Raw genomic sequence first — 12,258 nt, 5'->3', positions numbered from 1 at the left:
CTGTTAAAAACAAGTACCCAATGCCTTGTATAGATGATTTGTTTGATCAGTTAAAAGGGGTCTTGTTGCTTTTCTACGATAGACCTGAGACCGGGTTATCACCAGTTGACAGTAACGGAGGAGGATATCCCGAAGATGGCATTTCGTATGCGGTATGGTTATTACGAGTTAGCAGCGGTGATCATTGCCTTAAAGATTTGGAGGCATTATCTGTACGGTGAGAAGTTTAAAGTGTTTTCTGATCACAAGAGTCTGAAATATTTGTTTACACAGAAAGACTTGAATCTGAGGCAGAGGAGGTGGATGGAGTTTATAGAGGATTATGATTCGAGTTGCATTATCATCCGAGAAAGGCCAATGTTGTGGTCGATGCCTTGAGTAAGAAATCCATTAGTAGTGTAGCTTGTATTGCCATCCAGGAATCAGAGATGTTGGGTGCTATTAGGGAGTTTGACTTACATCTTGCTGAATCTGTTGAGTCTGCAGCCTTATTTTCAGTAGTGGCACAACCTACACTTATGAATCCAGTAATAGAAGCACATAAAGGTGATTTTGAGGTAGAATCCCTCTGGTAGAAGATCTCTAGTGGGAAGGTAGAAAGAGGCTTGAACGTGTACTCTGACTCGAGTGTTAGATACCTTGATCATCTCTTCGTGCTAGAGTCTTGCCGAAAGGAAGTACTCCGAGAATTTCACCATTCACGCCTTGCGGTGTATCCGAGAGGCACAAAGATATGTCACGACCTTTGTCGCCAGTTTTGGTGGAGGGGAATGAAGAAGGATGTGGCCGTGTTTGTGTCAAAGTGCGTTACTTGTCAACAAGTGAAGGCCGAACATCAGAGGCCAACGAGTTTGTTACAACCCTTGCCTATAGCCGAGTGGAAGTGGAAGCTTGTCATTGTGGATTTTGTTGTGGGCCTTCCGACGACTTAATGGGGTAGTAATGCCATTTGGGTGGTAGTTGATCGGTTGACTAAGTTGGTGCACTTTATACCTATATATGTGAGTGACTCAGTAGGTTATCTTGCCGACCTTTACATTAGAGACATAGTGAGGTTGCATGATGTCCCTATGACGATTGTTTCAAATAGAGATCCGCATTTCACGGCTCGATTGTGGCAGAGCCTACAGAGTGCCTTGGGCACTAGATTGACCTTTAGCACTGCGTATCATCCTCAGATTGACGGGCAGTCAGTGCGCACCATTCAGCTTTTAGAGGATGTGATTCAGGGTTATGTCATTGATTTTAAGGGTTCATGGGAGAAACACTTGCCCTCAGTGAAATTTTCCTATAACAATAGCTTCTAGTCAAGTATTGGTATGGCACCATTTGAGGCCTTGTATGGCCGATCATGTAGATCTCCTATGTGTTGGATAGAGGTGGGTGATGCACCTATGTTGGGTCCAAATGTTAGTCCAGGATATGACGGAAAAAGTTGCACTTATCCGTCAGAGGTTGGTTACAACTCAGAGTCGCCAGAAGAGTTATGCCGACCGTAGGAGGAGACCTTTGTTTTTTGAGGTGGGAGACCATGTATTCTTGAAGATATCACCTAGGAGTGGTTTGATAAGGTTTGGAAAGAGTGGGAAGTTGTCCCCTCGATTCATTGGGCCTTTTAAGATCCTTGAGCGGATTGGAGAGGTAGCTTATTGCCTGGTCTTGCCGCTACAGCTTTCTGGGGTTTATGATGTGTTTCATATTAGCATGCTTCGGAAGTTTGAGCTGGATCCATCGCACGTGTTGGATTAGACCAACTTAGAGGTAGATGAGAATGCCTCTTATAAGGAGAGACCGGTGACAGTCTTGGATACCCGGGACCAAGTCTTGCGACGCAAGACAATTCCCTTGGTTAAAGTATTATGGAAACATCATGGGGTTGAAGAAGCAACTTAGGAGTGTGAGTTGGAAGTCTATGAGAAGTATTCGAACTTATTTGTTGATGTTTGAACACATATTTAAGTTTTGATTGTGTTAATGAAATATAAAAGCATTGATATGTTTTATGAATATGAAAACATTGTATATGTTGTGTATGTTTTGGAAACATGGATTTAACGTAAACATTGTATGTTTTAGGAAAATGTGAGTTATATTTTCATTGTTGGAACTTGTGCATTGAGTTGATGAGAATGGATGACCGGATAATAGGTCACATAATTGGAATTGATTAATGATCATTATTGGAATTGGTTTAAGCATAACCTTAAAACTTGATTTGAAATTTTGGGGACGAAATTCCTTAAGGGGGGGAGGTTATAGCGATTCTGATTTTGACTCGACCCTTGTTGTATCCTAGACTTGAGCTCCATGGTTTCACATTGTTGTTCACATCTTGCTTCCCTTGTATCTCCTTAAATTTGGCTATTGGATTGTTGTGGTTGCCTTTGGGACAGGTTGATTGCTTAATTTCCAAACTCTTGTTTCCCAAAATTTTGCTCCTCCACTCGAGTGGCACTTTTTGTGCTCGAGCAGGCTTTGTGAACTCTCAGTACTTTTGTAGGTCTGCAAAACTACTAGGAGAGTGTATTCTACGCTCGAGAGGTTCTTTTTGTGCTTGAGTGGGCTCAGCTCTAGTGGCACTTATTGTGCTCGTGCGTTGGTCTATTGTCTGTAAAATTACTAGGAGTGTGTATTCTGTGCTCGAGTGTCACTTCTTGTGCTCGAGCGGACTATGCGTATATCAGTTCGCAATAGCCCCCTTTTACATCACTTTTTCATCTCTTTCTCTCTCTAAAACATTTCAAAACCCTAGATCCTGAGTTTCTCTGTCTGAAACATACATTCTCTCTACATTTTCACCTAGATCTAGTTGTTTCTCTACCCGTGTGCCTTTGTTAAAGGGGGTAGTGCATCTCAAGAACTCCATTTTGATCCGAACAGAAGTCAATTTTGGCGTCTTTGAAGTCTTCTCCTTGCTTTGCTCGTCTTCTAACCGTGAGGTAGGGACTTTCTACACTCTCCTATGATTTTTTAACTTAGTTATTTGTTGATTGTGTAAATAATGTTGGGTTTTGGAGGATTTTTAGACAAACCTAGGGTTTTGGTTTAAAATCAAAATAGGAGTTTTCAAATGAAGGTACTGAAAATGGCTATGGGTGTAGATATGAGGATGTGGCGTTAAATTTGTTGATTTTGACACATGGATTGGATTTGGAAGAAAATGGAGTTTTGCCCTAAAATATTTCAAATAATTATTTTGTATATATAATGGAATTGGCGTTGGGAATGTGAAATTGGATAAATGTTTATATAAATGGTGGAGTTAGGTACTTGTTATCTCCCACCTATGGAAATTTGGATAGTATATGTGTTTTGGAGATTGTATATCTATTTAGAAATATTTGTCTTGGGCTATCAGTGGAGGATAACTATGATTGTTGTAGAAATTGCATGAGGATTAGATGAATTGAAACTAATCTTTTATTGGTTGTCATTGTATATGACTGTGTTTTTAATACATTATATATGTATGATGTTTGGAAGGAGAATGGAGATGTACTCCTTGTTTGGGAGAAGAAAGGAGATGGACTCCATTGAATTAAGTTGGCCTATGTGTCCAGGGTGAAAGCCTCGAAAACTGTGCATGTATACAAGGGTGCCAATTCTAGTGGACGAAATTTTTGTAAAATGGAAAATTTGAAGTGTTTGTGTAATGATTGTATTGGTTAGAGAACCACTAAGTTGTAGCCTCAGTTGGGTTCTTTAGATAACAATGGATTTGACTCATGAATTGAGGTGAAATGAATTGTCATGAAACGAATTAAGATAAAATGGCTTGAGATACGAAACTTGACATATGATGATCTTGTGACAATACAAATGACTTTATCATTGGCATTGTATATGCACATCATATTTATATCTTTGTTAAGGTTCATATATTGTGCTAGATTGTCTATACTAGGCTTTGGCTCACCATACTTGGGAAAAACACTTTCAGGTGCTGGTGATATGCCTTCGCCAAGAACTTAGCTCAGGAAGGTTGTGGAGCTGAAGGCTCAATTCCTACTTATTTTGCATTTACTTTTCACAAGCCTAGGGCTTTATTTGTATTGAGCTTATGACTCATTTTGTTGTAACCAAGCACAGTCTTGGAAAGATTTAAGCCATTAGGGCATATGAATATCTGTTTAGCTTTCATTTCCTATTACCTCTTGTAACACATGTTGTAGATTCAGGATGAACGATTTATGAATATATATCGCATGTGTCACCTTTTGTATATTGTGGGGATATATTTTCTAAGTACCAACACGTGGCTAAGGTGATGCTGACGTGTCAGCCGAGGTACCACTTGTCCTGGTCATGACACCGAGGTTTTCTCGGCGAGGCCGAAGTTACCTCCGAAGATATCGGAATCCATGATAAGCGGATAAGGCACAAGAGCCCTAGAAAAGGGGAAGACTACAGTTGGGAAATGATAAGACTCTTAGGGAGTTTATCCCAATCCTACTGGGAGTGCAAGATTGATAGTAATCCTAAGTCCATTAGAGCCAGGCTCCTGTTGGGACCAGGATTGAGTTAGCTATAAAAGAGATGCACCCCCATGGGTCTAAGGTACGCAATTTATATTCAATTCAGTGAGTCTTGCACTATTGATTATCTTTGAGAGATATACTGACTTGATCGTCGGAGTACCCCCGGGTGGACGAACCACCGCCGGAATCTTATCTTTCTGTTACAGGTCAGCCAGGTGTCATCTATTCTGCCAGTGTTCTCCAGCTGAGTACTAAGTTGAGCAGTGTGATCGGAAAATCACTCACACAATTTGGCACCGTCTGTGGAAACGAAAGAAGAATAGATGGCCAGTAACGGACAGAAGGAAAAGATTGGGGAAGACACTCCTGCTGGGAGTGGGAAACCTATTGACCTTGATGTCGAAGGAGACGAATGCAAAGCAGAAACTCGTGACCGAATCACGGAAGTGAAAGACGTTGGCCAGATTAGCGACGCACCAAAGAAGCCAGATCGAAGTGGTTACTACAATGAGGACGACCTCCAGGTTTGGAAGGATAGATGCCTACGGAGGGACGAAGAGGTAAAAGAGATGGCAAACAAACTGGCAGATCTGCAGTCGGTCATCAATTTCATGATGCAAAATAACGTCATGCAGCCACCGTTCCCACTGCGCGACATGCCGATTCTAGCGGCCAATACCGAGAAGGGAGGGCAGAAAACAATCCCCGTAGCCCCTCAGCACAATGGGAGTGAGAGACACTCTCACTGACCCTCCAGGGAAGTCAAACGAAGAGAGTCAAGAAGAGAAGAATCACGGAGGACGCATCGCACAAAGGAGGTAGACCCCAAAAGACATCGGCATGTTCAGGGACAGGCGCTGTGCTTCGACACAACTCATGGAGAAAGTTCAAAAAGGGCTCACCACGAGGCCGAGAGTAGTGTACCGAAAAGGCTGAAGTCAAAAGATAGCCGAGCTCCTGGGCAGAGCAAAGAAGACTTGAGAGATTACCTCAGGAGGAAGCAACGGAACGCCGATGCCAAGGTAACTTCACCGGTTAAGCTGAGAACACCATTCTCGGTGGAATTAGACAAATTCGAGGCACCAGAGAGATTCAGTATGCCGAGGTTTCAAATATACGATGGTAAGTCAGACCCCAACTTCCATGTTCGATTATACTTGAACTCAATGGCATTATATAGTGGGAACGAGCCGTTGCTCTGCAAAGTGTTCCCCTCGTCCATCAGGGAGATTGCATCAGATTGGTTTCACAAACTACCAAAGGAAAGTGTGAAGGCCTGGGAAGGCCTGGCCGAGATGTTTGTGGCCAGGTTCATGACAAACAAACTTCAGCCATTGAGAGTGGATGCATTGATGGCTCTAAAGATCAGCAAAGATGAAGGCCCTAGGGCCTGCGCCAAAAGATACTATGAGGTGTTCAACCGAATACCTGAATGTAATCAAGAGGTGGCAGTCATGTCTTTCAAGAACGGCCTGAAAGATGACTGTCCACTACGATAGTCATTGGCAAAGACATTGCCAAAACGTATGGAGGAACTCATGGCCAGAATCGAGAAGTATGCCAGAGCCGAGGAAGATACGTCGGGGAATAAGGAAACAAAGCACGAGAAAAGAAACAGCTCGCCGAAGTGAGGCTGAAGTAACAGCGGATCCTCCAAACAAGGGGTAGAACTGAGGGCTGTACAGGCAGTGACAACTGTGTTCTGAATCCCAATTCACAAAGTCATGGATCAAATTCGGAACCAGCCCTATTTCAGAGTTTATGGGAAGAAACATTGGTAGGCATTGTGCCTACCACAATGAAGATGGGCATACAACTTAGGGTTGTAGAGCCCTGAAAACACATTTGGAAGACCTGGTGAGACAAGGACATCTGAGAGACCTTGTCGATGAGACCAGGACAAGGGAAAAATGGGCAAGGTTGCCTCAGGCACCAGCTGCCCCACCTCCCCTAGCACAGCAGCTGCAGGCAAGAGGACCTTGGGTAATCAACGTAATCCACTCGAAGATCAACGAAAACGAAATCCGAGGAGCGACCCAGAAGGTAAAACACCTACAATATGTCTACCAAGTCAGGGAGAAAAGACATCGGGCAGAAGAGTGCCAGGGACCAATGATAACCTTTACTGAAGCTGACCTAGAGATGGTCTAGCATCTGCATAATGATGCCTTGGTAGTATCCCTCCAGGTTGGGGAGTGCCAAGTGAAACGCATCCTGTTTGACCAAGGTAGCTCTTGTGACATCATGTACATCCGATGTTACAAGGAGCTCGGCCTTCACCCAGATGATATGGAACAATCCAATGGCCCAATGGTTGGGTTCAATGGAACACCGTCATGGCCACTGGGAACAATAAGCTTGGAGTTGCAGGCTGGCACCAGGAAGATCAAGACAGAATTCACCATCATCGACACACCCTCCCCTTACAACATCATCTTGGGAAGGCCATGGTTGCATACGATGGGGGCAGTTCCCTCAATATTGCACCAACTATCGCGATTCCCAACAGAGCATGGGATAGAGAAAGTCAGAGGCGATCAGCTGCAGGCGAAGAATTGCTCCATGGCAGCAATGAAATCTACCTGCAGCATACGAGAGCCAAAAAAGGTAGAAATTGAAGATGAGGATGTGGAAGTCCTAGAAGACGTTGGGAAGGAGCCAACCGAAAAGAGCGAAAAGGCACTGAAGAAAACCCTTGTCCAGGATAGGAATGAAGAACGCTTCTTTCTTCTAGGCTCATGCTTAGCCGAAGAAGAAGAAAAAGAGTTGAAAGCTTTTTTGAGAGCAAATATTGAGGTGTTTACTTGGACACCTTATGAAATGTCAGGCATTGACCCCGAGGTCACTTGCCATAAGCTGAACGTTGATAGGTCAGCCAAACCTATAATTCAACGAGCGAGAAGACCGACGTTGGCACACGTTGAAGCAGTAAAGAAAGAAGTAGATAGACTTCTAGAGGCCAGGGCCATTAGAGAAGTTCACTACCCGACATGGCTATCCAATACAGTGGTGGTAAAAAAGAAGAACGGTAAATGGAGGGTCTGCGTAGACTTCTCCAGCCTCAACAAAGCCTGTCCTAAAGACAACTTTCCTCTACCCACGATTGACCAGATAGTAGATGCCACTTTAGGGCATAGAAGAATGAGCTTCCTAGATGCCTATAAGGGGTACCACCAGATAGCCATGTACCCCCCAGACGAAGAGAAAACCGCGTTCATCACCCCAAAAGGCCTGTATTGTTACAGAGTAATGCCTTTCGAGTTAAAAAACGCCGGAGCAACTTACCAAAGGTTGGTAACCAAAATGTTCAAACACTTGATTAGCTGAATAGTAGAAGTCTACATTGATGACATGGTCGTTAAGACCAAGGAGCCTGAGGGTCATCTCGCTGATCTAAAAGCAGTCTTTGAAATCCTTAAAACATATCGGCTCCGACTCAATGCATCGAAGTGTGCATTTGGAGTTGGATCTGGTAAGTTTTTAGGATACCTGGTGACCAGAAGGGGCATTGAGGCCAACCCAGATCAGATCAAAGCCATCCTAGAGTTGAAGAGCCCGACGTCAGCAAAACAGGTGCAGATGCTAACTGGAAGGGCCGCAGCCCTGAACAAGTTCATAAGCAGAAGCTCAGACAAGTGCCAACCTTTCTTCAACTTAGTGAACAAAGCCACGGACTTTCTTTGGACAGAGGAGTGCGAAGAAGCATTTGCCGATCTGAAGAATTACATGACCACAGCTCCAGTTCTTTTGAATCCAGAACCTGGGGAGGAACTGTTCCTGTACTTGGCAATTTCAGAACATGCGATAAGTGCAGTACTAATCCGAGAAGAAAAAGGGGAGCAAAGGGCTGTTTACTATGTAAGCAAAACCCTAACTGACGCAGAAACGAAGTATCTACCCTTAGACAAATTGGCACTAGCTTTAGTAATGGCTTCAAAGAAGTTGAACCATTACTTCCAGGCCCATAAAATTGTGGTACTGACAGAACATCCATTGAAGTCCCTATTGCAGCAGGGAGACTTAACAGGAAGAATAGCCAAATGGGCAGTCACCCTAGGCCTGTATGATCTGGAGTACAGGTCCTGAACAGCAATCAAAGGCCAAGTTCTGGCCGACTTCGTGGCCGAGTTCACGCCAGATTCCATCGTATATCGGGCTCCGTTGAGCCAAGATGAACGATGTCCAGACAAGCAAGGAGAAGCCCAGGCAAACGCGGAAGAACAAAAGAAAGAAGAAAAACTCAGACCCTACAGCATTTACATCGACGACTCCTTTCGACTGTTCGTTGATGGGAGTTCAAACCGATAGGGAGCAGGGGCGAGAGTAGTATTGATATCCCCAGATGGGCAGGTACTAGAACAATCAATTCGTTTGGGGTTCAAGGCCTCAAACAATGAAGCAGAGTATGAAGCACTCATTGCAGGACTGAAGCTGGCAGCAGCCGTGTAAGCATATGAGGTAATAGTTTTTTGTGATTCACAACTGATAGTTAACCAGACAACGGGCGAGTTTGCAGCCCGAGATGAACGAATGTCGGCCTACGCAAAGGAGGCCATTAGGTTGTCAGCCTTGTTTCAGAACTGCCGACTACTTCAAGTAAGCCGAGATGATAACAGTCGCCCCGATGCATTGGCCAACCTAGCTAGTGCGATACAACCTGGAAAAGCAAGGACCATAATGGTCTATTACTTGTCGGGCCCGAGCATCGAACCACTGACCACAGAGCGCGAAGCGATGTGTGTAGACATGGGACCACGCTGGATGGATGCAATCATTGCATTCCTAAAAGAAGGAAAGTTGCCAGATGACCGCAAGGAGGCACACAAGATCAGATTGAAGTCGGCAAGATTCAGTCTGACAGCAGAAGGACATCTCTACAGAAGGTCCTTCACTGGACCCCTTTTAAGATGCGTACACGCTTTACAAGTCGAAGACTTTTTATATGAAATACATGAACCAATTTCTGGGGGCAGATCACTCGCTCATAGGGCCATCACCCAAGGTATTGGTGGCCTTACATGCAGAAAGATGCAGAAGCCTATGTAAAGAAGTGTGAACAATGCCAAAGGTTTGAACCTCTGATACACCAGCCAACAGAAGACCTGAACCCTGTATCCAGTCCTTGGTCATTTGCCCAATGGGGCATGGATCTTGTTGGGCAACTACCCCAAGCAACTGGACAAAGGAAGTACTTGCTGGTAGCAACAGATTACATCACTAAATGGATAGAAGCTAAACCTCTTGCCAAGATCCGAGATGTGGACGTAAAGAACTTCATTTGAAAGAACATTATCACTAGGTTTAGGATTCCAAGAGCAATTGTTGCAGACAATGGAACTCAATTTGACAGTAAGCTAATCAAGAATTTTTGTGCAAAGTTCAAGATCAAGAACTACTTTTCAATCCCAAGCTTTCCACAAAGCAATGGACAAGCAGAAGCATCCAACAAAGTAATTCTGGATGGGATAAAGAAGAGGCTGCAGGCAGTGAAAGGAAAGTGGGTAGACGAATTGCCCAATGTACTCTGGGCATATCGGACTACGCCGAGAAGATCAACAGGGGAATCCCCCTTTGCCATGGCTTATGGCACAGAAGCAGTCATTCCGCTGGAGGTCGGCATCCCTGGGATCAGAACCCAGGGGGTAGAGAATGGGACTAATGCTGTACTCTTAGCCCGAGATCTAGATCTTCTAGAAGAACGAAGGAAGAAAGCTACAATTCAGCTCGCAGCATACCAGCAGCAACTTGCTAGAGCTTATAACAAGAAGGTTAGCCCAAGGGAATTTCATATTGGTGACCTCGTCTTAAGGAAAGTCATCGGCAACAAGAAGGATCCCAGAGAGGGCAATCTTGGCCCAAATTGGGAAGGACCCTATAGAATCATCTCGATGCTGGGCAATGGGGTATATCGGCTTGAAGATAATGAGGACAAAGAGTTGCCAAGGCCTTGGAACACTTGCAATTTGAAATTTTTCTATCATTAGAGTTCCTTTGTTCTTTTGTCATTTGCCGAAGTAAATAAATAAAGATTCAGCGTGGTTTTCTTTTCAAGATACTTGACATTGTCTCTAGAATACATGTATAATGAGAACCCAAGTAGAACTTAGGTTCACATAAGGGGGCAGAGAGAGGCGAAATCATTGTTTAACACTTGTTGAAATTTGTGGACAATTTACAAGTTGAAGTTAAACCAAGATCATTGTTCAACACTTGTTGAAATTCGTGGACAATTTACAAGTTGAAGTTAAACCGAAATCATTGTTTAACACTTGTTGAAATTTGTGGACAATTTACAAGTTGAAGTTAAACCGAGATCATTGTTTAACACTTGTTGAAATTTGTGAACAATTTACAAGTTGAGGTTAAACCGAAATCATTGTTTAACACTTGTTGAAATTTGTGGACAATTTACAAGTTGAAGTTAAACCGAGATCATTTTTTAACACTTGTTGAAATTTGTGGACAATTTACAAGTTGAAGTTAAACCGAAATCATTGCTTAACACTTGTTGAAATTTACAAGTTGAAGTTAAACCGAGATCATTGTTTAACACTTGTTGAAATTTGTGGACAATTTACAAGTTGAAGTTAAACCAAGATCAATGTTTAACACTTGTTGAAATTTGTGGACAATTTACAAGTTGATGTTAAACCGAATCATTGTTTAACACTTGTTAAAATTTGTGGACAATTTACAAGTTGAAGTTAAACCGAAATCATTGTTTAACACTTGTTGAAATTTGTGGAGAATTTACAAGTTGAAATTAAACCGAGATCATTGTTTAACACTTGTTGAAATTTGTGGACAATTTACAAGTTGAAGTTAAAGCGAGATCAATGTTTAAACACCTGTTGAAATTTGTGGACAATTTAGAAGATTGAAGACTAAGGTTAAACACTTGTTGAATTTTTATATTTACAAGGTGAAACCAAGATTACGTCGAGAAAGGTAGTTAGGTACTTGCCGAGATAAATCATCGATTTGTACAACCGAGGTGTGTCACCCCGAGAAGGTTGCACATGGATTGACATGTATATTGAAGACATGCCAAAACTTCTAAGTATAGAATCATGCAAGAGTAGTAAAGAGAAGACAAAGATGCAAGCACTCAGAGAAGGAAAGTTGTATTAATATTCAGAAAAGGCACGTCGGCCAAAAGCTTACAATCGTTCCCAAAAAAAGAAAGCAAAAGTACAAAAGATGGAAAAAAATAAACATCAAAATTAAGAGTTTTCAGCAGGCTGGGTTTGGACCTCGAAGGATTGCTGAGAAGACGTCTCGGCAACCTTCTCGGCCACAAGTTCAGCGTCGATTTCTTGCAGGGTTTTATCTAGGCTCTTATCGGCAAGAGGAACATCGGATAAAGCTTTCTGAGGAGCAGCATCTTTGCAAACCTCCTCATCCTCCTCATCTTGAGTCAAGTCCAGGACTTGCTCATTTTGAGGAGGAGACTTGGCCCTAGTAGCATCTTTGGACTTCTTTACCAAAACCTCCCCCTCCTCGGACTCAGAGTCATCGTCCTCAAATTGAGCTGGAGTTGGTGTTGAAGGGAATGGAAGATGAATGGCGTCGGCGTTTCTCAAAGGCAAGTCCTTAGGGACATTAAGCTTTTTTAGAAGGGACATCCAACCAAGGGTGAAACCCTTGTTGCATGCCTCCTTCACTTGCTTTTCGTAGGCCTCCGTGATATCGGCCATGCCCTGGGTATACGCCTTCTCGTCGGCATTCTTAATTTCAGCCTCTTTGGTAGCCAAGGCCTCCTGCAGCTCTTTTTGGGCCT

The 12,258-nt window shown here is 43.3% G+C and overlaps 1 pseudogene; it reads left to right on the top strand.

Annotated features, from left to right (window-relative positions):
• The first annotated feature begins 135 nt into the window (after positions 1 to 135).
• LOC114281232 (O-fucosyltransferase 30-like) overlaps positions 136 to 12,258 on the top strand; it is a 93,702-nt pseudogene continuing 81,579 nt past the window's right edge.

Source organism: Camellia sinensis, chromosome 9 (assembly GCF_055761805.1).
Source record: "Camellia sinensis isolate YWXY chromosome 9, ASM5576180v1, whole genome shotgun sequence".
NCBI lineage: Eukaryota > Viridiplantae > Streptophyta > Magnoliopsida > Ericales > Theaceae > Camellia > Camellia sinensis.
Note: the sequence above shows the minus strand (reverse complement) of the source record. Positions and strands in the feature narration are given on the sequence as shown.